At 46.0% G+C, this 27,634-nt stretch overlaps 1 protein-coding gene across 1 annotated transcript in view; it reads right to left on the bottom strand.

Moving 5' to 3' along the window:
- LOC106601533 (voltage-dependent calcium channel gamma-2 subunit) overlaps positions 1–27,634 on the bottom strand; it is a 59,707-nt gene that overhangs the window by 25,793 nt on the left and 6,280 nt on the right. The gene's annotated exons all lie outside the window — the stretch shown is intronic.

Genomic DNA, 27,634 nt, shown 5'->3' with positions numbered 1-27,634 from the left:
TCATCTTCATAATGACCCTGCTAAGGTGGGAGCCTAGTGCAGCGTCACACAGACGCACACATACACGCACATACACTCATGCACACACAGGCACTCACGTGCGCAGACACAAACAAACACACAAACACACACACACAGGAAAGGGAGAGACATGGGGATGATAATGATTGTGTTGGATAAAGCATACTGTAAATACATATTGACTATTGTAGCTGCTAATCTGCAATGGAATACAAGCCAGTATGCTGTGGATAAGCTATAGCTCTCTCTACTGTGCTAATACTGCTTGATGTTTGATGGACTGATGAACTGATTTGACAATCCTGGCAGACTTCTCTTTGCAAAACATCTACATATCATCCTCTTTGAAGAACGCTGACTATACATTTAGGCAGATCTTTTCCAACAGACTGTCTTTCAGAATCTGGGATTCCTGCCCTTAGCTGTGGGATGGGAAGTGTTTCTGATGTACAGACACACTAGTTATACACTATCTGTACAGTAGAAGATGGAGGAACGTGTAGGGACTTGAGGAGGGGTTATGTCTCAGTGTTTACTTGTGTGGTGATGTGTTGATGGAGGTAGTGTAGGGGGGATACAGGGGGGATATAGGGGGATACAAGGGGGATATAGGCGGATACAAGGGTATATGGGGGGATACAGGGGGGATATAGGGGGATACAAGGGGGATATAGGGGGATACAAGGGTATATGGGGGATACAGGGGGGATATAGGGGGATACAAGGGTATATGGGGGGATACAGGGGGGATATAGGGGGATACAAGGGTATATGGGGGGATGTAGGGGGGATGTAGAGGGGTACAAGGGGGATACAAGGGGGATACAGGGGGGATATAGGGGGATACGGGGGGGATATAGGGGGGATACAGGGGGAATACAATGGGGATACAGGGGGGATATAGGGGGATACAAGGGGGATATAGGAGGATACAAGGGGGATACAAGGGGGATATAGGGGGATACAAGGGGGATATAGGGGGATACAAGGGGGATATAGGGAAATGTAGGGGGATGTAGAGGGGTACAAGGGGGATACAAGGGGGATACAGGGGTATATAGGGGGGATATAGGAGGATACAAGGGGGATACAGGGGGGATACAGGGGGATATATGGGTATATAGGGGGGATACAGGGGTATGTAGGGGTGTTTAGGGGGATACAGGGGAATATAGGGGTATATAGAGGGGATACAGGGGTATATAGGGGGATACAGGTGTACTGTATATAGGGGTATATGGGGGGATATAGGGGGGATACTTGTATTTATGAGAGGTATTGACATGTTGAATGCACCGAGCTGTCTGTCTAAACTACTGGCACACAGCTCGGACACCCATGCATACCCCACAAGACATGCCACAAGAAGTCTCTTCACAGTCCCCAAGTCCAGAACATACTTTGGAAGGCGCACAGTACTAAATAGAGCCATGACTACATAAAACTATATTCCACATCAAGTAACTCATGCAAACAGTAAAATTAGATTTAAAAAACAGATTAAAAAGCACCTCATGGAACAGCGGGGACTGTGAAGCATACACACACACACACACACACACACACACACACTATAGCATATGCACTATACACACACGTACACATAGATTTTGACTGTATATATGTGGTAGTGGTGGAGTAGGGGCCTGAGGGCTCACAGTCTGAATGTATTGTAATGTTTTTAAAATTGTATAAATTGCCTTAATTTTGCTGGACCCCAGGAAGAGTAGCTGCTGCTTTGGCAGCAGCTAATGGGGATCCATAATAAATACAAATACAACCTCTCAAGTTTTTCTCTCCCCTCCTTTTCGACTCTTTTGTGTCTGCCGCCAATTTTCTACAAGCCATTTCCACATACTGTAAAACCAAAGTCCCAAACACAGAGAAGCACCAAGAACCCTAAACAAGGTTTTAGAGGCACTCTGTGACCTCAGACACAAAGTAATGAGAGGTAAATAAGAGGTGGAATAGATGGAGATAAAGACGGGACAGAGAGGAGAGAGGGAGAGGGAGGGAGAGAGGGAGAGAGGGGAGAGAATGAGAGAGGGAGAGAAAGGGGAGAGAGGAAGAGAGAGGGAGAGAGGGGAGATAGGGAGAGAGGGAGAGAGAGGGGAGAGAGGGGAGAGATGGGAGAACGGGAGATAGGGGAGAAGGCAAAGAGAGGGAGAGAGAGGGGAGAGAGGGGAGAAAGGGGAGAAAGAGAGAGAGGGGAGGGAGGGAGAGAGAGAGAGGGGAGAGAGGGAGAGAGGGGAGAGAAGGGAAAGAGGGGAGAGAAGAGAGAGAGGGGAGAGAAGGGAAAGAGGGGAGAGAAGAGAGAGGGGAGAGAAGGGAGAGAGTGGATTGACGGATTCCTCCTGACTGTCCATAGGACTCCATGATGACTGAGCCCAGCTGAGAATCTTGACACTTTTGGGGGAAGTGGGGTCATGAAGGGGCATGATGGAAGCTGAGAGAGAGAGTGAGAGATGAGATTTCACAGATCCAGGAACAGTGAGTCAGTGAGTAACGGGTGTCTAAGTGGGGTGCGTCACTGCCTTCTGGTCAGACAAAGTCAGAGCCAGAGACGCCCCATTCTCAGAAGAAGAGTCCTTTGGCATCTGCCAAACCCAGATTCGTCTGTCTGACTGCCAGATTGTGAAGCGTGGTTCATCACTCCAGAGAATGCGTTTCCACTGCTCCAGAGTCCAATAGTGGCGAGCTTTACACCACTCCAGCTGACGCTTGGCATTGCACATGGTGATCTTAGGCTTGTGTGCGGCTGCTTGGCCATGGAAACCCATTTCATGAAGCTCCTGGTGAACAGTTATTGTGCAGACGTTGCTTCCAGAGGGAGTTTTGAACTCGCTAATGAGTGCTGCAACCGAGGACAGGCAATTTTTACACACTACACGCTTCAGCACTTGGCGGTCTCGTTCTGTGAGCTTGTGTGGCATACCACTTCGCGGCTGAGCCGTTGTTGCTCCTAGACATTTCCACTTCCCAATAACAGCACTTACAGTTGACCAGGGCAGATCTAGCAGGTAAGACATTTTACAAACTAACTTGTTGGAAATGTGGAATCCTATGACCTTGCCACGTTGAAAGTCACTGAGCTCTTCAGTAAGGCCATTCTACTGCCAATGTTTGACTATGGAGATTGCATGGCTGTGTGCTCAATTTTATACAGCTGTCAAATAGCCAAATCCACTAATTTGAAGGGCTGTCCACATACTTTTGTATATATAGTGTACGATCTGAGCCAGCATGCATATTAGACTAAATAGGATGGAGCTCTGCTGTTCTATTAGCCTCTGAGTCAAATGTGCAGACAAAATAGGGCATGTCATATCAACCCGTTTTTTATATGTGGTTTTATCCAGCTTGTTTTAAAGCAGACTCCTCGGTCATGGTCTTCTGTAGACAGACACATTCTAAATCCAACAACTACTTGTATCCCAGTTAGGATGGAAACTTTTTTAGGTCGCCCCCGATTCATTTCTCACCTTCAACACAAGAGTACAGAGTTGGAAGGGAACTGTATAGAGAGAAAGAGAGGAAGGAAGAGAGAGAGAGAAAGAAAGGGGATTCCAGGACTGGGAGGAGAGGAAGAGGAGAACACAGTCAACAGGGACTGTAGGGCATTCTAAAAACAGCTGGTGAGGGAGAGGAGAGATAGAGGCGAGAGAGAAGAGTGAGGGGTCTCTGTCTCTCTGTCTCTGTTTCTGTCCCTGTCTCGGTCCCTTTCTCTTGTCTTTGTCTCTGTCTCTGTCTTTCTCTGTCTCTGTCCCTGTCTGTCTCTTTCTCTGTCCCTGTCTGTCTCTGTTCCTGTCTCTGTCTCAGTCCCTTTCTCTTCGTCTTTGTCTTTGTCTCTGTCTCTGTCCCTATCCCTGTCTTTCTCTATATCTGTCCCTGTCCCTGTCTGTCTCTTTCTCTGTCCTTGGCCCTGTCTGTCTCTGTCCCTATCCCTGTCCCTGCTGTATCTGTGTCAACAGGCAGGAGATGGAGCTCTGAGTCTGGGCTGGGCTCTGCCATTAGGCCCTCCTCCCTGCTACGCCACAGGACCCAAACACTCCCCTCTGCATGAGTAGGCTGAAGCATAGAGCCAAGCTCAACCATACCCACACAGACTAATCCCTGAGTTAATGGTCCGGAAGTGACTTGGACACCAGTCATACATTCAGCTCCCGAATCTGATACACAGAATGCAAATTATTACACCTACATGCACACAGGGCCTACATCAGGGATGGACAACTTTGATGGGGGTGGGGGCCACAAAAAATCTGAACTCATCATGAGGGGCTGCAGTGGCTGGCGGTTCTGCGTATCCACATCCATACCCACATATGCAGTCAGAGCCTTTTTGTGGGCCCTAAGCGAAAATGTGTTGCATAAACCAAGTAATATGTTGTAATAAAAATGTACATTTGGCCCCTATTGAGCATAGTCTGTGAACTCAGATACACACAGCATCGTGGTCAGAGCACACACACACACACACACACACACACACACACACACACACACACACACACACACACACACACACACACACACACACACACACACACACTCTTCATATGCAATTACACAGGAGCACACAGAGAAGAAATAAACATTCACATAGCCCAAGTCCACAATGAGGACGACTTAGTTGGCAAACCACACTCTGACATCAATCTGTATTTGTCCTACTCACATAGTGGTGGCAGGCAGTGTGATCGCAGTGATGTCATCATTGTGGTCAGAGCACAGACACACACACACACACAAACACACACACAAACACACACTCATACACACACTCATACATGTCACTCATACACACACTCATACACACACACACACACACACACACACACACACACACACACACACACACACACACACACACACACACACACACACACACACACACACACACACACACACACACACACACACACACACACACACACACACACAGAGGGCATCTCTGGGGCTGTGATGTCATATGGCTATAGCCAGTTATTTGTTAAGCCAACAGGTGATTGGCTGTGCTGCTCTCATTAGCAGGCTAAGGCCTGGCCAAGTCCCTAGCAGCACTAGGGCTAATTTGATTAGCATCATACAGTAGCAGTGCTGCCTTCCCCATTGGACAACCACTTTATCCCGCGTGATGCCTCTATCCAGCATGAATGTCATATTGTGTAAACACACAATTAAGTGTACACACACATTAAAGTAACATGTGCATGTACACACGGATGCATGCACACACAACACACACACACGTCTACACACACATTTACTCACAACACTCTTCATTTTTTTCAATCAGTTTGGCCCATTTTTCAGGTGTAACTGGTATATTTTCAAAACTCTAAGTACAAAACTCTAAACTAAACACTTGTAGTGCCACTATTTTATGTTCAGAATCTTGTGTGTTAATTGGGGTTTCATACATCTTTCACCCCTGAGTCATCCATGCAAAATCAACGTTTTCTGTGAAATACCATGAGAACATTAAGTTTAGTCACCAATACATGTAGCACATAGAGTGACTCTTTCCACTTATTCCACCTATTCCACCTATTCAAGCACACTGGCTGATGGAGAATGATGATGTAGTATTTACAGCCACATCCATATATGATTTGGTTTTATCTTCCAACATAAATTGATTTCAAATTGACACATTTTTTAGGTAAAAATATAGAAATGTACAGTGTTCAGCAGGTATCAAACTATATACACTATATATACAAAAGTATGTGGACACACCTTCAAATGATTGGATTCTGCTATTTCAGCACCTTTGCTGACAGGTGTATAAAATCGAGCACACAGCCATGTAATCTCCGTAGACAAACATTGGCAGTAGAATGACCTTACTGAAGAGCTCAGTGACTTTCAATGTGGCACCGTCATAGGATGCCACCTTTCCAACAAGTCAGTTTGTCTAATTCCTGCCCTGCTAGAGCTGCCCCGGTCAACTGTAAGTGCTGTTATTGGGAAGTGGAAATGTCTCGGAGTAACAACGGCTCAGCCGCGAAATGGTAGGCCACACAAGCTCACAGAACTGGACCGCCGAGTGCTGAAGTGCGTAACGCGTAAAAATTGTCTGTCCTTGGTTGCAACACTCACTACCGAGTTCCAAACTGCCTCTGGAAGCAACGTTGGCACAAGAACTGCTTGAGCTTCATGAAATGGGTTTCCATGGCCAAGCAGTGGTCTGGGGCTATTTTTCATGGTTCGGGCTAGGCCCCTTAGTTCCAGTGAAGGGTAGTCTTAATGCTACAGCATACAATGACATTCTAGACGATTCTGTGCTTCCAACTTTGTGGCAACATTTTGGGGAAGGATTTTTCATGTTTCGGCATGACAATGCATCCCGTGCACAAAGCGATGTCCATACAGAAATGGATTGCCGAGATCAGTGTGGAAGAACTTGACTGTCCTGCACAGAGCGCTGACCTCAACCCCATCAAACACCTTTGGGATGAATTGGAACACCGATTGGGAGCCAGGCCTAATCACCCAACATCATTGCCCGACCTCACTAATGCTCGTGGCTGAATGGTCCCTGCAGCAATGTTCCAACATCTAGTGGAAAGCCTTCCCAGAAGAGTGGAGGCCGTTATAGCAGCAATGGGGGGACCAACTCCATATTAATGTCCATGACTTTTGAATGAGATGTTTGACGAGCAGGTGTCCACATACTTTTGGACATGTAGTGTAAATAAGCTAACTAGGCAGCACATCGTTTTCCTTCAGTAGTTATCTGTTTGGAACAGTGTGATGTGATAGTTCATTTTATTGTTAAGAAATGACAAGAAAATCATCAAAAGTAAAGTGAAAAGCAGATACTTAGATTGAATATGTATCCAAATTGATTAAGTGATTTGTGAGTTTGTATGTTTTACTCAGTCATGAGCCACGTTAATGATCTGTTTAGATTTGTGTGCTTAGAGTTGTGAAACAGAAGCCACGTTGATGATCTGTTTAGATTTGTGTGCTTAGAGTTGTGAAACAGGAGCCACGTTGATGATCTGTTTAGATTTGTGTGCTTAGAGTTGTGAAACAGGAGCCACGTTAATGATCTGTTTAGATTTGTGTGCTTAGAGTTGTGAAACGGGGGCCACGTTAATGATCTGTTTAGATTTGTGTGCTTAGAGTTGTGAAACAGGAGCCACGTTGATGATCTGTTTAGATTTGTGTGCTTAGAGTTGTGAAACGGGGGCCACGTTAATGATCTGTTTAGATTTGTGTGCTTAGAGTTGTGAAACAGAAGCCACGTTGATGATCTGTTTAGATTTGTGTGCTTAGAGTTGTGAAACAGGAGCCACGTTGATGATCTGTTTAGATTTGTGTGCTTAGAGTTGTGAAACAGGAGCCACGTTAATGATCTGTTTAGATTTGTGTGCTTAGAGTTGTGAAACGGGGGCCACGTTAATGATCTGTTTAGATTTGTGTGCTTAGAGTTGTGAAACAGGAGCCACGTTGATGATCTGTTTAGATTTGTGTGCTTAGAGTTGTGAAACGGGGGCCACGTTAATGATCTGTTTAGATTTGTGTGCTTAGAGTTGTGAAACAGGAGCCACGTTAATGATCTGTTTAGATTTGTGTGCTTAGAGTTGTGAAACAGGAGCCACGTTGATGATCTGTTTAGATTTGTGTGCTTAGAGTTGTGAAACGGGGGCCACGTTAATGATCTGTTTAGATTTGTGTGCTTAGAGTTGTGAAACAGGAGCTACGTTGATGATCTGTTTAGATTTGTGTGCTTAGAGTTGTGAAACAGGAGCCACGTTGATGATCTGTTTAGATTTGTGTGCTTAGAGTTGTGAAACAGGAGCCACGTTAATGATCTGTTTAGATTTGTGTGCTTAGAGTTGTGAAACGGGGGCCACGTTAATGATCTGTTTAGATTTGTGTGCTTAGAGTTGTGAAACAGGAGCCACGTTGATGATCTGTTTAGATTTGTGTGCTTAGAGTTGTGAAACAGGAGCTACGTTGATGATCTGTTTAGATTTGTGTGCTTAGAGTTGTGAAACAGGAGCCACGTTGATGATCTGTTTAGATTTGTGTGCTTAGAGTTGTGAAACAGGAGCCACGTTAATGATCTGTTTAGATTTGTGTGCTTAGAGTTGTGAAACAGGGGCGACGTTAATGATCTGTTTAGATTTGTGTGCTTAGAGTTGTGAAACAGGGGCCACGTTGATGATCTGTTTAGATTTGTGTGCTTAGAGTTGTGAAACAGGAGCCACGTTGATGATCTGTTTAGATTTGTGTGCTTAGAGTTGTGAAACAGGAGCCACGTTAATGATCTGTTTAGATTTGTGTGCTTAGAGTTGTGAAACAGGAGCCACGTTGATGATCTGTTTAGATTTGTGTGATTAGAGTTGTGAAACAGGAGCCACGTTGATGATCTGTTTAGATTTATGTGCTTAGAGTTGTGAAACAGGAGCCACGTTAATGATCTGTTTAGATTTGTGTGCTTAGAGTTGTGAAACGGGGGCCACGTTAATGATCTGTTTAGATTTGTGTGCTTAGAGTTGTGAAACAGGAGCCACGTTAATGATCTGTTTAGATTTGTGTGCTTAGAGTTGTGAAACAGGAGCCACGTTGATGATCTGTTTAGATTTGTGTGCTTAGAGTTGTGAAACAGGAGCTACGTTGATGATCTGTTTAGATTTGTGTGCTTAGAGTTGTGAAACAGGAGCCACGTTGATGATCTGTTTAGATTTGTGTGCTTAGAGTTGTGAAACAGGAGCCACGTTAATGATCTGTTTAGATTTGTGTGCTTAGAGTTGTGAAACAGGGGCGACGTTAATGATCTGTTTAGATTTGTGTGCTTAGAGTTGTGAAACAGGGGCCACGTTGATGATCTGTTTAGATTTGTGTGCTTAGAGTTGTGAAACAGGAGCCACGTTGATGATCTGTTTGGATTTGTGTGCTTAGAGTTGTGAAACAGGGGCCACGTTGATGATCTGTTTAGATTTGTGTGCTTAGAGTTGTGAAACAGGAGCCACGTTGATGATCTGTTTAGATTTGTGTGCTTAGAGTTGTGAAACAGGAGCCACGTTGATGATCTGTTTGGATTTGTGTGCTTAGAGTTGTGAAACTGTCACGTCCTGGCCAGTATAAGGTTAATTGGTATTGTAGTTTGGTCAGGACGTGGCAGAGGGTATTCGTTTTATGTGGTTCGGGGTGGTGTGTTTGTTGAAGGGGCATTTGATTTAAGTATTCCGGGGTTTTTGGGCACTGTTTGGTTTTCATGTATTCTATGTTGAGTCTAGTGTGTCTGTTTCTATGTTTTGTTAATTGGGGTTGGGACTCTCAGTTGAAGGCAGGTGTTGTCTATTTGCCTTTGATTGAGAGTCCCATATATTAGGGTGTGTTTGTGTTTGTCATTTGTGGGAGATTGTTCTGTGTTCCGTGTGTGTCAACATTACAGGACTGTCAGTTTATCGTTCGTTCTCTTTTGTTCTTTTTGTGTTCTTTTTGGAGTTAATAAATGTTCAAAATGAACAACCGCATGCCTGCTGCGTTTTGGTCCTCCTTCACCGCCGATAAGCGTGACAGAAACAGGGGCCACGTTGATGATCTGTTTAGATTTGTGTGCTTAGAGTTGTGAAAATGTAGCACATACAAAGTGATAAAAAGCCTGTAATGTATTTGACTTTTTTCTGCAAGAAAGGCGTTCACAGCCCAGTCATGTTAGAGGTGATAAAGCTGTGGCCGAGGCTCATATACTGTCATGAAAACCTAAGCGATTTGACCCCTCTGCCACCCGTTGCTATGATTTACATTATCGCTGTGGAAGTGAGCTCATGCTATCAGTGTAAAATCTGCACAGTGAGCACAGTGAGGCAGTGGCTGAGCATCATAAATTCACCCTTAAAACAGCTGGCCATTGATCTTAGGACGTGTCGTACTCTTATCTAAATCAATTGGATTTCCAACCAACATTAATAAGAGTGTGAACACTTCAGGATAGATCTGCTGGGCGGGGGGGTTACTTTTACTAGAGACTATAAAAGATCACAAATCAAAGGCGGTCGATGCAGCTGTTTCACTAGATTATAAAGATGACTGTATGAGCGCTGACCCACAGAGAGAGAAAGCGAAAGAGAGAGAGAGAGGGAGAGGGAGGGAGGGAGAAGATAGAGAGCTGGGGGCATGTGAAGATGGGAGAAGTATGGAAGGGACGGGTTAAAGAAAGAGAGAGAGGGTTAGAGAGAGAGAGAGAGAGAGAGAGAGAGAGAGAGAGAGAGAGAGAGGGAGGGAGGGAGGGAGAGATGGGGAGAAACAAGGGGAGAGAGGGAAACGCAGATATAGAGCGAGAGGGGGGTGAAAGAGAGAGAGAGAAAGGGAAGAATCAAAAGAGATTGAGAGTAAAAAAGAGTGAGACAGCCAGAAAGCAGGAAGTCAAGCAGGCAGGAAGTGTGGGTTCAGTGTATTTCAGTGGAGGCTGCTGAGGGGAGGACGGCTCATAATAATGTCTGGAATGGAGTCAATGGAAAGGTATCAAACATTCCTTTGACGTTTGACGTGGTTGATACCTTTCCAATGACTCCATTCCAGACATTATTATGAGCCATCCTCCCCTCAGCAGCCTCCACTGGTGTGTCGTCATGGGAGACTTCCTGCCCCCTGAATCCCCCTGATTACTGAACTGATGATGATATCACTGCGATCACACTGCCTGCCACCACTATGTGAGTAGGACAAATAGAGATTGATGTCAGAGTGTGGTTTGCCAACTAAGTCATCCTCATTGTGGACTTGGGCTATGTGAATGTTTATTTTTTCTCTGTGTGCTCCTGTGTAATTGCATATGAAGGTGTGTGTGTGTGTGTGTGTGTGTGTGTGTGTGTGTGTGTGTGTGTGTGTGTGTGTGTGTGTGTGTGTGTGTGTGTGTGTGTGTGTGTGTGTGCAGTAATGTGTGTGTGATGTTTGTGTCTGTGTCCATCTGTGTGTGTGTGTGTGTGTGTGTGTGTGTGTGTGTGTGTGTGTGTGTGTGTGTGTGTGTGTGTGTGTGTGTGTGTGTGTGTCCATGAGCATCTCCATTGACTCAGTGCAGGAGAGGAACACAGCAGTAGAGTGAGTCACTGCGCTGGGACGTCTGGGTTCAGTACACTCTCCTGTTTCACACATTTCAGCACTGCTGTCAGGGATGGATGCTACCCAAATACACACACACACACACACACACACACACACACACACACACACACACACACACACACACACACACACACACACACACACACACACACACACACACACACACACATGCGCGCGCGCACACACACACACACATACACATACACATACACACACACACACACACACACATACACAGTACCTAACTCAACATATACACCTACAAAATGATAAAATAACACAAACTATTACCACCATTCACACACAAATACTCTCCCATCCAACTGCAAGGTGCTGCTAGACAGGGTTGAGAACTGAGATCTTGCTCCAGACTCAACTCTCCAGAGCCTACTTGTCTTGTCTGCCAGTATACTCTAGGAAGCCTCTGTTCTCCCACTTGCCTCGTCTCCTCAGTTAGGCTTCTGCCAGCAACAGCACCAGTGACATATCCGGTTATCCCCACACTGCACACAGAGCCAAGCCCGGCCAAGCCAAGCTAAGCCACGCCATTCAGCTGACGGAGCTATTGGTGCTGAACACAGTGTTGATTTGTTGTAGCTGTTGATGTTGTTACTGTAGACCTCTTTAGGTTGCTTGCCAGAAAGATCATTGGGTTACACTGGGATACCCACACGGCTGGGAAAGCACTTCACTTCATGCGCTGATTCATAGGGGTTCAATGCGGAAGACACATTCTGGTTTAATGCATTCAGTTGCTGAACTGACTAGGTATCCCCTTTCCCTTTCCCTATGTAGGCCAATATACTGTATTGTAAAACAGGGCTGAGCTCACACTTAGAGTGACTCGCTTTAGAAAGGATAGCGTATGCCATGTTATTTCGCTGGGAGTGATGACAACAGTAATACAGTTTAATACAGTACATTTGTAATACGGTGCATTTTGCAGGAATCAGGAATCTATTCCTAAAACACATCATTTCTGTATAGCAGAACCATCTGGCAATATTTGCTTCAGCACGTTTTATATGAAATGAGAAAATGTATCACAAAAGTAACATTCTAGACCTGGTAGGCAGTGAATCCTTCATGTCTGTGAGAGGTGGTGTTTGGTATTCTGTCCTTCACTAATAAGTCATCATCAATTACGTCATATTGAAGAGATCTCATAAAGACATGGATGGCTGCCAACAGCTTGAGAGGGTGAAAGAAAACTGTTAACTGTGTATAATAAAGGCCTGTATGCCATACCTTCAACATGAGCAATTACTCCCTATCCATCATGCATGCATTACACACAAACACATACAAACAGTCATATATGCAAGCACGTATGCTACGGGTGCGAGGAGGCTACATTGTTTTCAGTATAGCACAAAGCTAAATGAATCACTGTTTAGACCTGTTGTCTTTTATACATCACTCATATGTCTCTCATAAATCATATCTCATATATATACCTCAATCCACATACTGTATGTATATGACTCAAATAGATACACGTTACATGCATGAGGCATTATAAACATATAAATCTGTTGGTCTTCCTCACTCGCCTTCTCTCTCCCACTCTTTCTGTCTCTCTTTCCTGCTTTCTCCTCTTTCTGCACAGATATGATATGAATCTTTCCCTCTTTTTAATCTTAAATCCCCTTCCCCCTCTCTCAAATTGCCTCTCTACCTCCCCATTCCCCTCCCCTTCCCCGCTTTCTCCCCCTCTCAGAAGTGTCTGGTAAAAGATCACTCCCACCAACACAGTGAGAGAGAGAAGCGAAGCATTTCCCCAGGCAAAATAAGTACTTGTCGTTTTGAGTGGAGTGAGAACTGGCAGATGGGGAACACGCTCCCGTTTTGAATGCAGGCTTAAGGTCTAGCTGGGGAAATTTCGTGCAGATTTCTCAAGGCTTATGTCTTGAGAGGTGTTCTCTGTACGTGAGACCCCCTGTCACATCTACACACGGTGGTGGTGGAGTCAGTACCACCGCTTCAAGCACCAACCCAAGTCACTAGGCTATGTGCAGGGTAAATGTTATGAACAAAAGATTACGTTGGACCAAAATCCTGTCGGAAAAGCCTGGATTTGGACGTAGCTGAGGGAGATATCCAAATGGTTCTAGGTTACTTCCCTCTCACCCAAGCACTAAACATTAACCCAACCATACTTATCTTTTGAGTCCAAACAGAAAAACAGAAAGTTCCTTTTTAAATCCCAGTAGATCAATACATTTTCTTTGCAGTCACTAAATCATGATACAACTATCAAAAGGTGCAGAATTATGAGTAATTACTCTACTCTTATGTACTGTATATTATACCAAACAGCTTCATACACATCAAATATGATTCCTGATCAAGAAGAAAATGGAAACTAAGCACATTGTGTGCAGGATTTATTCACTACTGGTATCATCACAATCCAGTTCCATGCATTCAATACATAGGCTTGTAGACTTTCCTTCAGCAGCAGAAACACAATCTCCATTAGAAATAGTGAATAGAGTGGAGGAACACAACTGGTATGAATGTATAGGCCTCAGTCCACACCAAAGCAAAGCTCTGTAATGGAAGATCACAATGTTGGAGACAGATGATTTAGGAAGAACCCAAAGTTACTTAGAAGTAACTCATCTTCATTCTCTGCATCTCTGCAATGTTGTAAAAAATCCTAGAAATTAGGCAGCCCCCATTGCCTAGATCTTTCCCTATAGTGAACCTGTTTCAGGCATACTACTGTTAAAGACATGCACATTTTCGTGCAGTAGTATTTACTGATTGCCGGAAACAGTGAACACATTTCCGACCTTTTCTTTTCTGATGAAAACAACGTGTGGATATTCTGTGAACAAAGCACTTTATAGTGAATTTCCGACTCATTGATGACTGTATAGCTTCAGTACATATGTTATGGCTGGATGGTCCGTCTGGCATCCATAGCTCTGTCTATCAGCTTGAGAGTGGTTATATTTCTCAAGCCCCATTCTTCAGTTGTTTACCAAGACAAGTGGCGGGGTGACGCTTCGTTATTGTTTGAACTTAGGAAAAAGACCAAGTACAGTATCACACCAGCAGCTGTTTAGATCAGTGTCAAACGATCATGTGTGTGTGTGTTTGTGTGTGTGTGGTTGCATGCACACGCGGTGAGATATGCTTACCTGTATGCAGGCAAGTGTATCTGTCTATGCACAGTACATTCGAGTGTGTCTAAGTACTTAATACCCTTGCGTCAAAAAATAAAGATTTAAATCTAAGTCTCATTGAATTTAAATAATTCCATCAAAATTCCCTTGCTCCTTAAAATTGCATTCCTCAGCAACACTTGTGCAGTTTGGAAGATAAGGTTATTCAGCATAGATAACAAAGTCTTTGCAGGAGGAAAAATTGAGCACTATAGAGTCATGCTAAAATGAAAAATAGCTACTCTATCAGGTGAATTCAGGTACGTCTCTACATATTTAACTAATGGTGAGTCTTGGTAAAGACATGCTTTCAGGCAGCTACATAGACATTGAATTGTTAACCAGTTTTCAGCAATGAGCAAGATTATATTTAATACAGTAGCTAATTCAAATAGCAAAAATGTGTGCTACCTCTAATGTTTCTATAACGGCACAGGGCGAGACCCAGATGCAGACACATGAGGCCGATGGTTTGAGTCTCTGATATTTATTCATATACAAGGGGCAGGCAATAGGCAGGTCGAGGACAGGCAGAAGTTCATTAACCAGGTCAGAGTCCGAAAGGTACAGGGGATGCAGGCAGGCTCGAGGTCAGGGCAGGCTGAATGGTCAGGCAGGTGGGCTCGAGGTCAGGGCAGGCTGAATGGTCAGGCAGGTGGGCTCAGTGTCAGGGCAGGCAGAACAAGTCGGAACCGGGAGGGCAAGAAAACAGAGACTAGGAAAACCAGAAGCACGGCAAAACACGCTGGTAGTCTTGACAAGACGAACTGGCAACAGACAAACAGAGAACACGTATAAATACACTGGGGATAATGGGGAAGATGGGTGACACCTGGAGGGGGGTGGAGACAAGCACAAGGACAGGTGAAACAGATCAGGGTGAAGACAAGCACAAAGACAGGTGAAACAGATCAGGGTGTGACAGTTTAATTGAAATACCTTATTGTACCTTGTTGTTAACTAAGCCTTGACAAGTCTGGACCCTGATGGTCAAATTCACTGTGTTTGTTCACATGTGTACGTGTGTGTGGTCCAAAAACCCCTCAATTCTCTATCTCTCTAAACGACACACTCTCTCTCCCTGGCTCATCTCCTCCCCCTATCTCACGGACTGCCTAAGGCACAATGATTAATTTGTGGCTATTGATTTCTCTTTCTGAGCTGAAAGTATGTGAGAGAGAGAGAGAGAGAGAGTGGGAGAGAGTGAGAGAGAGTGAGAGCACGTGTGAGAGAGAATGAGAGAAAATGTGTGTGTGTGTAAGACAGAGAAAGAGTGTGTGTTTGTGTGTGTGAGAGAGAGCGAGGGACAGAGAGAGTGTGTGAGAGAGAGAATCGGTGTGTCTGTATGTGATGGGGGTGAGAGAGAGAGGGAACAGAGAGAGAGAGAGAGAGAGAGAAAGACAGAGAGAGAGAGAGAGAGAGAGAAGAATACATCCAGTATTCAGTGTAGTGCTTCTCTGCAGTTCTTTTTTTCTGATCTTTAATGTAGGAAAAAAAGCCAATGGTTGCAGTCTGGATGCGTCAAACCACCTCCTCTCTGCCTCCCTCTCTCTCTCTCTCTCTCTCCTTTCTCCTCTCTCTGGCAATTGGCAATTCACTGAGTGTCCACATGTCATCTTCTGCCCTGCTGCAGCGGAAGGGAGAGCGAGGGATGGGGAGTTGGGAGGGAGGGTTAGGGCGGGCAAGATGGCAGGGTGGGTGGAGGAGGGTTTTCATCTATTTCCCTGTTTTATTACATCTATGTAAATGTCGCTGGATTTGTGTTTGCTTTCTCCCTCCTTGAGTCCCCAAACACATACAAGACAAGCAGCTTCTCAGACACATCAGTGCTCTCTGATATATCACTCCCTGTCTCTCTCTGTCTTTCTTACTGTTGTTCTTTCTCTCCCCCTTTCTCTTTTCTTTTGCCGCTTTGCCTTCAACCGAATCCCCCAAAAGTCAGTATGAATCTTTTACAGGGGAATATAATATCTTAATTGGCTGTAATATAACACCCACCAGCCTAATCCGGAAGCTAGCCACACCAATGTGTCGGAGGAAACACCGTTCAAATGACGACCTAGGTCAGCCTGCAGGTGCCAGGCTGCAAGAAGTCGCTAAAGCACGATGAGCCAAGTAAAGCCCCCCCGGCAAACCACGCTTCTTAACAACCCCCCGCTTAACCCGGAAGCCAGCCGCACCAATGTGTCAGAGGAAACACTGTTCAACTGACGACCGCAGTCAGCCTGCAGGCGCCTGGCCCGCCACAAGGAGTCGCTAGAGCGCGATGAGCCAAGTAAACAATTAACAAGCTAGTTAGCTACCACATGTTCTTGTAAAACTGTCAACAGAGTTGCTAGCAAGCAACAAGATATGCCAAATAACAGTCTAAAAACCACGCGGGGGCAAATATGTCAGATTCGACCATTCAGACACAAGTTGCATGGCCGGGGATCAGATTTGTATCTGACTTTAAACCACCAACGAAGATGGTTTGAAATGTGGCTTGAAATATTCGATTCCATTAGCTTTTTGGCTGTTCAGACTGCAGGAAAAAGAAGGCTTTAGACCTCAGCAAAACGGTCAAAATGAATGACAGATTTCTTGGTTTATCTTTGATTAATTCGGACTTTTTTGAGGAAGTGTATACTGGCTATGTTGATGCTACAGCGTCTCAAAAGGGACAAACAGTAACATTGCCATTTTTTTCTAGTTTTTTAAGCGAAGGTCTTTTAAGGGAGTATGCGAGGCACAGACGTTCACTTCGCCTAGCCGAGTTCTGCTAGGAGCAAACCAAATCTAGTATGCGGGAGCCTTTAGCCTCTAGCTATCCGGATAGCATCGCACTGCAGCATTGCGATCCAATGCAATTATTCTGTACTGTGAACAAAGATGGGCGCCCTGCAGCAAGTCACACAACATGATGGGCTAAGCTTCTGACTCCAGCTCTAGAGTCTCTGTTTGTTACACACCTCTTATCTTCAAAACACAGAGGGCAAACAGCACTAGCACCAACATTGACCAAAATCAGACAGACATATGGAAATGAGGCTAGCAAAAGGCTAGAGCTAGCAGTTAGCATTAGCATTAGAGCAGAAACGTAGTCTAGCGATGGTCAGCCTTTGGCCCGGGGGGCAACGGTAAGGCTGTGTGTGAGCTCTACTTAATTCACTTGATTAATCGTTTTAATTAGGCCTCTGGGTAACACTTCCTGTGTGTGAAAGCCCTTCACATAGTATAAGCACATTTTATTATAATAGTAATAATAATAATTTGGTGGGTGCTTATATTTTTCCTATTTCACACACGTCACATGTGTGAATTAGAAATGTGTTTTTTGCATATCCCAACTCTACCTGAGACACCCTCAGAGAGTGTGCTCACAGCCAGGGTCTGCCATATCAACGGCAACCCTGGAGCAATTAGGGTTAACCCTATAAAGTCTAAGCCCTGTCTAAGGGATCCACTAAGCTATAGTGCATTCTGAAAGTATTCCGACCCCTTGACTTTTTCCACATTTTGTTACGTTACAGCCTTGTTCTAAAATTGATTTCATTGTTTTTTCTCTCATCAATCTATACACAATACACCATAATGACAAAGCAAAAACAGGTTTTTGGAAATGTTTGCAAATAAAAAATATATAAAAAACAGAAATATCATATTTACATAAGTATTCAGACCTTTACTCAGTACTTTGTTTAAGCACCTTTGGTAGCAGTTATAGCCTTGAGTCTTCTTGGGTATGACGCTACAAGCTTGGCACACCTGTATTTGGGAAGTTTCTCCCATTCTTCTCTGCAGATCCTCTCAAGCTCTTCAGATTGGATGGGGAGTGTTGCTGCACAGCTATTTTCACTGTGTTCTTGGGGACCTTCAATGCTGCAGAAGTGTTTTGGTACCCTTCCCCAGATCTGTGCCTCGACACAATCCTGTCTCGGAGCTCTACAGACAATTCCTTCGACCTCATGGCTATGTTTTTGCTCTGACATGCACTGTCAACTGTGGGACCTTATATAGACAGGTGTGTGCCTTTCCAAATCATGTCCAATCATTTGAATTTACCACAGGTGGACTCCAATCAAGTTGTAGGAACATCTCAAGGATGATCAATGGAAACAGGATGCACCTGAGCTCAATTTCGAGTCTCATAGAAAAGGGTCTGAATACTTTTATAAATCAGGTATTTCTGTTTTAATTTTTTTAATAAATTTGCTTAAATAAATTTAAAAAACTGTTCTCACTTTGTCATTATGGGGTATTGTGTGTAGATTGATGAGGAATTTTAAAAATATATATATTTTAGAAAAACGTAACAAAATGTGAAAAAAACCAAGGGGTCTGAATACTTTCCGAATGCACCGTATATGGAATTGTTTTAAGAAGGTCATACCAAGGATCATTTAGCTATTTGATTTTAAGACCCCTTGAAGTATAAAAAATCAATATACAGTATATAAAAATGTATTTGATAAAAAATGTAATTTGGCCTTACTGATATTAGCCCATAAAAATGCATTGAATAACATATTCACTACATGGAACAACAGAGAGTCCCCCCAACAAATCTAAATGAAGTTTGTTCTGAAGTGTATGTCCTATATCTGAGAGATATAAGAAATATAATGACCATCATTTTTTTTATATGTATTTAAACCCCTTATTTTTGGCACCAAACAGTCTCCATATACAGTAAACTGTTCTTCCATTAATGTTTCCAACTGATACCAGGGGCCTTCAGACAAGTCTTGTGAGGCCTGTGGGCGTCCTACAGCAAAACAACCAACATGTATGTGTTTGTGAGAGTCTCACCTTTCCACTGTAGACACATATGACAATGGCTAACTTGGTTACAGGGTTGCCGTAGGATGTCACTCCTACACAGATATAGTGAGCCAGTGAGATATTCAGTCAATTGTATGAGTGATACTGACACTGTCAGTAGCAGACACTGAGGCCGACAGTAATAGTGTTGTGTTCTGAGCCTTTGTCTGCCATCAGCCGCGGAGCTCTCCAACAGGTGGTATGAGGCGTACTGAGGGGAAACTAAATATAAAAGCCAGGCTCCTTACAGCCCATCATCACAACTTAGCTTCATTTTGATACAATATGTTCATTTTTGACTTGTGCAACCCCATGAGACCAGCAGGTCTGGGGTATGGTGGTTACAGCAACATGAGACCAGCAGGTCTGGGTTATGGTGGTTACAGCAACATGAGACCAGCAGGTCTGGGGTATGGTGGTTACAGCAACATGAGACCAGCAGGTCTGGGGTATGGTGGTTACAGCACCATGAGACCAGCAGGTCTGGGGTACGGTGGTTACAGCAACATGAGACCAGCAGGTCTGGGGTACGGTGGTTACAGCAACATGAGACCAGCAGGTCTGGGGTATGGTGGTTACAGCACCATGAGACCAGCAGGTCTGGGGTATGGTGGTTACAGCACCATGAGACCAGCAGGTCTGGGTTATGGTGGTTACAGCAACATGAGACCAGCAGGTCTGGGGTATGGTGGTTACAGCACCATGAGACCAGCAGGTCTGGGGTATGGTGGTTACAGCAACATGAGACCAGCAGGTCTGGGGTATGGTGGTTACAGCAACATGAGACCAGCAGGTCTGGGGTATGGTGGTTACAGCAACATGAGACCAGCAGGTCTGGGGTATGGTGGTTACAGCACCATGAGACCAGCAGGTCTGGGGTACGGTGGTTACAGCACCATGAGACCAGCAGGTCTGGGGTATGGTGGTTACAGCACCATGAGACCAGCAGGTCTGGGGTATGGTGGTTACAGCACCATGAGACCAGCAGGTCTGGGGTACGGTGGTTACAGCACCATGAGACCAGCAGGTCTGGGGTACGGTGGTTACAGCACCATGAGACGAGCAGGTCTGGGGTACGGTGGTTACAGCACCATGAGACCAGCAGGTCTGGGGTACGGTGGTTACAGCACCATGAGACCAGCAGGTCTGGGGTACGGTGGTTACAGCAACATGAGACCAGCAGGTCTGGGGTATGGTGGTTACAGCACCATGAGACCAGCAGGTCTGGAGTACGGTGGTTACAGCAACATGAGACCAGCAGGTCTGGGGTATGGTGGTTACAGCACCATGAGACCAGCAGGTCTGGGGTATGGTGGTTACAGCAACATGAGACCAGCAGGTCTGGGGTACGGTGGTTACAGCACCATGAGACGAGCAGGTCTGGGGTATGGTGGTTACAGCAACATGAGACCAGCAGGTCTGGGGTACGGTGGTTACAGCACCATGAGACCAGCAGGTCTGGGGTATGGTGGTTACAGCAACATGAGACCAGCAGGTCTGGGGTATGGTGGTTACAGCAACATGAGACCAGCAGGTCTGGGGTATGGTGGTTACAGCAACATGAGACCAGCAGGTCTGGGGTATGGTGGTTACAGCACCATGAGACCAGCAGGTCTGGAGTATGGTGGTTACAGCACCATGAGACCAGCAGGTCTGGGGTATGGTGGTTACAGCACCATGAGACCAGCAGGTCTGGGGTACGGTGGTTACAGCACCATGAGACGAGCAGGTCTGGGGTACGGTGGTTACAGCACCATGAGACCAGCAGGTCTGGGGTACGGTGGTTACAGCACCATGAGACCAGCAGGTCTGGAGTATGGTGGTTACAGCACCATGAGACCAGCAGGTCTGGGGTACGGTGGTTACAGCACCATGAGACGAGCAGGTCTGGGGTACGGTGGTTACAGCACCATGCGACCAGCAGGTCTGGGGTATGGTGGTTACAGCACCATGAGACCAGCAGGTCTGGGGTACGGTGGTTACAGCACCATGAGACCAGCAGGTCTGGGGTATGGTGGTTACAGCAACATGAGACCAGCAGGTCTGGGGTATGGTGGTTACAGCACCATGAGACCAGCAGGTCTGGGGTACGGTGGTTACAGCAACATGAGACCAGCAGGTCTGGGGTATGGTGGTTACAGCAACATGAGACCAGCAGGTCTGGGGTATGGTGGTTACAGCACCATGAGACCAGCAGGTCTGGGTTATGGTGGTTACAGCACCATGAGACCAGCAGGTCTGGGGTATGGTGGTTACAGCACCATGAGACCAGCAGGTCTGGGGTATGGTGGTTACAGCAACATGAGACCAGCAGGTCTGGGGTACGGTGGTTACAGCACCATGAGACCAGCAGGTCTGGGGTATGGTGGTTACAGCACCATGAGACCAGCAGGTCTGGGGTACGGTGGTTACAGCACCATGAGACCAGCAGGTCTGGGGTATGGTGGTTACAGCACCATGAGACCAGCAGGTCTGGGGTACGGTGGTTACAGCAACATGAGACCAGCAGGTCTGGGGTATGGTGGTTACAGCACCATGAGACCAGCAGGTCTGGGGTATGGTGGTTACAGCACCATGAGACCAGCAGGTCTGGGGTACGGTGGTTACAGCACCATGAGACGAGCAGGTCTGGGGTACGGTGGTTACAGCACCATGAGACCAGCAGGTCTGGGGTATGGTGGTTACAGCACCATGAGACCAGCAGGTCTGGGGTACGGTGGTTACAGCACCTTTAGGCTGGTTCGAGTACAGGCTGCTGTATTTCTCCCTCTCTGTATGCATGTGTTTGTCAGGTATGCGTGTCAGTAAGAGTAGCGGTGCACACTAGCTGTGATAGTGAAGAATTCCTTCCTGACCCTGGTTGTGAATGTGTGTGTATGTTATGGCACAGGAGCAGTCCATGTGCATGCTGTTGTGAACTCATGAGAGACTCCTGTCCTGGAAAACGATCTGAGAGAGCAAAGGAAAGCCACGCTGCTCGCCATTACCAATTCATACTGTTCCTTACTGCACACAGGCAATGAGCATACACACACACACACACACACACACACACACACACACACACACACACACACACACACACACACACACACACACACACACACACACACACACACACACACACACACACACACACACAGAAAGGAGTGGGACAGAAGGGGTTAAATGTGATGGGCTGGACAGGAAGTGTTGCATCATCTTCCTCTGTGATTTAGCAGAGCCTTATCCCCAGCTACATCAGTATGTAGCACCTTCATTTTGTCAAACTCCCTGATTCAACCTGATCTGGAGATTACCATAGCATTGTCTTTCATCTTCAGGAAAATCAGATGCGTTGTCAGCATTTTGGCCAAGGCTGTGGCTGAGCTTCAGAGTCAGAGTACATACATTATCCCTCCATAGACATGAATAATTGAGTGTCAGCCATACCTGGACACCAGGTTTACATCATTTCCTGTAGAGAACATATTCCATCATCAGCCTTCAGATTAACCCCCAACTCACTCCGTCACTGCTAAAGCTACAGTTCACAGGTAAGATACAAGTTGGGACAGACTCATTCTGAAATAACATTGAGTGTAACTTACACAAAGTTTGTGTAGGTTAAAATGGGATGGCTTTAATAATGTTTAGATTGCATAACTATAAATTTATATACATTTTTTACCTTGTCAACATCATTACTCCCATTCAAGTCAGCCGGTGACATCACCACCTTCCATTTTTTTTCTTAGCTTGGAGCAGTTTCTGATGGTCTAATTTGACAGATAGAGTCTCATTACAAGTGTTTGTTTTCCCAACAGCACCATTTGCTGTGACAGTGGGGTCTGCCAGCTCTGTCGGCTGCAGTAAAAACTCACTCTGGAGTGCAGTTAACAGGACCATCTGAACAGCCCCACACACACACACACAAACACACGCATGCATGCATGCACGCACACACACACACACACACACCACACACACACACACACACACACACACACACACACACACACACACACACACACACACACACACACACACACAGTCTTACACACACAGTGGCCAGTCCCGTCTTTGGAGAATGACACACAGTCAGAGCACAATATGGCCTCTGCAGGCCCCCATACAAACATGGCCACCGACATCCCCTTAAAGGAGGTAAGGCACAGAAGACCTTCAGTCAGTGTGCTGTGAGAAAGATTTCCATTTGCCTTTGCAACCTCAAATGTTACTAGTCAATAACGTTGCCAAAATGTGACATTACTCTCTCTGACCCGGGTCGATTAACAATGAAAAAAGAAACGAGGGGCTCAGGTGAGTACAACAAAATCATTACTCTATCTGTCTGCCCTGCAGTCAGGACTCAACTCTTTAGCTGTGCAGAAATCCAATACCCTCAAAACTCTGCACATCTCATATTACAACTCTGTCTAGCTCCATTGTATTGTTATACCTAAAACACATTGATTGCAGAGTATATGAAAGTGGAGTTACACTCTCTACAGTAAATATACCTGGACCAGGCAGGGAGTGGAGCTGTCAGCACCTTTCCCACTAGGTGCTAAGAGGGTTCTACAGAGGTGGGAACATCTCATTCTCCTCTCCCCAGCAACACTGAGAGCCTGTTGTCTAGGGCTGGAGTCGTAACCCCGTGAAGGACCGGGGCCTTGGTCTTACTGGATCCAGGTGCAGGCTCACCTCACACCCCATACAGTATGGCAGGGTGTTGGGGAGCAGACAGAACTCTACCCACTCCCACTCTCCGGGATGATGCAGTGTGTTTGGGCTCCGCACTGACACAAAGCAAATACGGTGTAATAGATGGCAAATGAACTGGGCTGTGGACACCACCAATTAATCAAAAGGCAGATTGCTGTAGTTTCTCCTCACTATCGCAGGAAAACGGAGTGGATCTCACCTCCTTAAAATGAATGGATTGTATCTGAGGTTAATTATTATTTACTATTGGGTCTCTTTGGGAGATTTCCACTGCTTAAGGAAATGGCCGCCGATGTGGAACCAAGGTAAGAGACTACTGTGTTGTTAGGAGCAGTGAACTATTTATTTGTGCCTGTAACCATGAAATATCCAGCCAGGATACATTCATTTCTTTCAGTCTCATCTCACTGTTTCTGGTGTCAGTGCATCACATGTATTTTCATCAAGTTTATGAACAATAACAGTCAACTGTAATCGGTACAATAACATCTATTGGCAGCCAGAGTCCAGTGCCCCCTGTCCATTCAATAGTGTTACAGAGACTAGCCCAGAGCGTGACAGTCACAGGGTATGACTATCCCAGGGTATGACTGACCCAGGGTATAATGACTCTCCCAGGGTATGACTGGCCCAGAGTATGACCCTCCCAGGGTATGACTGGCCCAGAGTATGGCCCAGAGTATGACCCCCAAGGGTATGACTGGCCCAGAGTATGACCCTCCCAGGGTATGACTGGCCCAGAGTATGACCCTCCCAGGGTATGACTGGCCCAGAGTATGGCCCAGAGTATGACCCCCAAGGGTATGACTGGCCCAGAGTATGACCCACCCAGGGTATGACTGGCCCAGAGTATGGCCCAGAGTATGACCCCCAAGGGTATGACTGGCCCAGAGTATGGCCCAGGGTATGACTGTCCAAGGGTATGACTGGCCCAGAGTATGGCCCAGGGTATGACTGTCCAAGGGTATGACTGGCCCAGCTGCCCAGCCCATGTGCACTATTGCTTTGTTCCCTAGCCATGTAGGATAAAGATAGACTCCCCCTCAACACAACTGACTGCAGCTAAAAAATAACATGTGTAAATGAAGGCTAGAGCCACACACACACACACACACACACACACGAGTTTCAGGGACTGGAGAGGACTGATGTAATTATCATGTGGTGACCCGGACGCCGTCCCCTCTTTGACACGTGTCCTTTTTTCTAATTTACGACTGGCCCTCTCGTTTAGTGGAGCAGGGGGACTCCTACACGCTGAGTGGGCAGGCGGGCAGGCAGGCGGGCAGGCAGGTGGGCGTGCAGGAGGGCGGCTTTTATGGGACAGGGCTACCAAAGTTTACAGCACGTCTCCCATCGATCAAAGCCATCAGTGCCATTAATCATACCCTAAACCAATTACTATGGCATCTCCCCCTCCATAGCCCATCACACAACACGGGCACATGGAGGAGATGGAGATGAGGATTATGCCGCTTCACACCACTGCCAAGCCAGGAGAGGCCTTCTCTGGCAGGTACAGTAAGCTAAGTGTGGGGGAGGGGAGATTCAGAATAGCATGGAGACTCCTACATACTACACACCTCCACTATACTGGAGCATAGAATGAGAATGAGAAAACCAGATAGGAAAGTGATATAACCTTCACTGTACTAAAGCATGTTATAATGTCAGAAAGGAGGGGCTTAGTGATTGACCTACACATGACCAAAACACTACAACAGCATATTAGATTGTCTTGAACCATAATCACTCCCACTATTCACTCTCTTTCCAATAAGAGGAAACCCCAAGGCAATGGACAGTACATTATAAAGGAGTAGAACTACAGTACATGGCCATCTCCACAGTGGGACAATGACAGACAGACTGACACCACAGACACTGTACTACTGTAATGAAGGTGATTGAGTCTCACACAGCCCCATCCAGTAATGACTGTACTGTAATAATCAGGCCTTAGTGGCCAATAGAACAGACCAGTAGTGTCTGTCTGCAGTCCCAGCAGAGCAGAGCTACTGTAGCCACAGCGGCAGACAGGTCAGAGCTAAATGAATCCCATCTATCTATGTGCTCTGGGAGAGGTGACAGTGCAATAGAGCCCAGTCACTTAGATAGCAGCTGAGTGGAGGGATGTGACTGGGGCAGATGTCATTCCACAACCCTCCGAGTTTGGATAGCCAGTCCAATGAAACACTAAGGGAGGGATTGTCCATGAACCCCTATTGCCCCTATCTCAACAAGTGGTTGAATACCAGACCACTCTGAACTGCCACGGATACAGTACTCCGTATTCAACTTGAAACGGCCATCCAGTACACTGGTGTGCGTGGCTACGCTGGGGTTCGTTGATGGCGGATATGCGGCCATGTTATCCTGTTCATGCAGCTGGGTGTACAGTGGAGCCGTGTCATAATACAGCCTAATGCCACTTTAGGGTCGGGTCATTAGCCTGGGTGGGCATGTGCCAGCCGGTGTAATCCTTATCTGATTGGACTATGAGACTAATCCTGCTCTGGAGCACTGCCCAGCCCAGCCCAACAATCTCTGTACTAGCTCTCATTCTGTGTCTCTCTCTTACACACACATACACACACACATACACGCCGGATATATACACATGCATGTACGTACACGCGCATGTAAACATTCACACGCACACCCACACAGACACACACACAAACGTGTACACACACACAAACAAGTGCTCAAGCTCAAACACACATACACCAACAAAAACATACACATGGAGAAAACACTAGTAGATTACTCCCACCTGTTCACAATGCTACACCCACATACTCATGTAGAAAACCAGAAGATACAGTGCCTGTACACACACACTGGTATAGTCTCAAGATGATTGACAGGAAGGAACCGAGGGAGACCACACGAACAAGTCCTGGAGTTTGGTCATTCATTTCCTCAACCATCCTACATGCATTCTCTTCAGCACCAGTCCATTTCCACAACTGAGAAACCAGGAAAGGGTACCAAGTGGGTGGATTTCAAGTTTTTTTCATGCAGAGGGTAAAGCTGGCCCCCATATATTTTCATTCATATGGCATCACAAAGCATTGGACTACTCTTCCAAACGAAATCGAAGTAGCAAACAAATCACATGTATTCCCTCTATTGCTGATAGTCCTTCATGGGAATCGGCTCTGCCAGTGAACCCCGAGGCAGGGGGTGAATTATTGGTCTTACTGAAGAAAACCACTCATACAACAGGTGATAGGAGGAAAGGGGGGGAAACACAGCCACCAAAGTAGCCCTCTTTTGTCAAAGGATTTTCCCATCTTCTATTGCACCTCCTGCCCGCCCTCCCTCCTCCTCCCTTCCTCCGTTTCTCCTCCTATAGCCGAGGCAGAGGGGGGCGCTGTAATGAAGATGAATGGGGCAGATTAGCGTGGAGCGATGGCGTGGCGGTGTGCTATACCTGGCTGTGAGGAGAGGAGGCCGTGCCGACCGATGTGGATGCTCCGGTAGGCAGTCGCCCAGCCCAGACAGGATGGAGCAGTGTTCCCCCCTTCCTCTGGGGCTCAATCCATTAGCACCACACATGTTTACCGTATGCTTAACACACACAGAACATAGCCCCAGACAAATCCCCCTACCTCATCCCTTTGTATGGCTCTGCCTCAGACAATAATACACAGAATAGTTTGCACAGGCTTCCAAAGCATAGGCCAGTATAACTGCTCGTATAACTGCCAGTATAACTGCTAGTATAACTACTAGTATATATGCCAGTATAACTGCTAGTATAACTACTAGTATAACTGCTAGTATAACTGCTTGTATATCTGCTCGTATAACTGCCAGTATAAATGCTAGTATAA

This window comes from Salmo salar, chromosome 03, assembly GCF_965601325.2.
Source record: "Salmo salar chromosome 03, fSalSal1, whole genome shotgun sequence".
In the NCBI taxonomy this organism is placed as follows: domain Eukaryota; kingdom Metazoa; phylum Chordata; class Actinopteri; order Salmoniformes; family Salmonidae; genus Salmo; species Salmo salar.
Note: the sequence above shows the minus strand (reverse complement) of the source record. Positions and strands in the feature narration are given on the sequence as shown.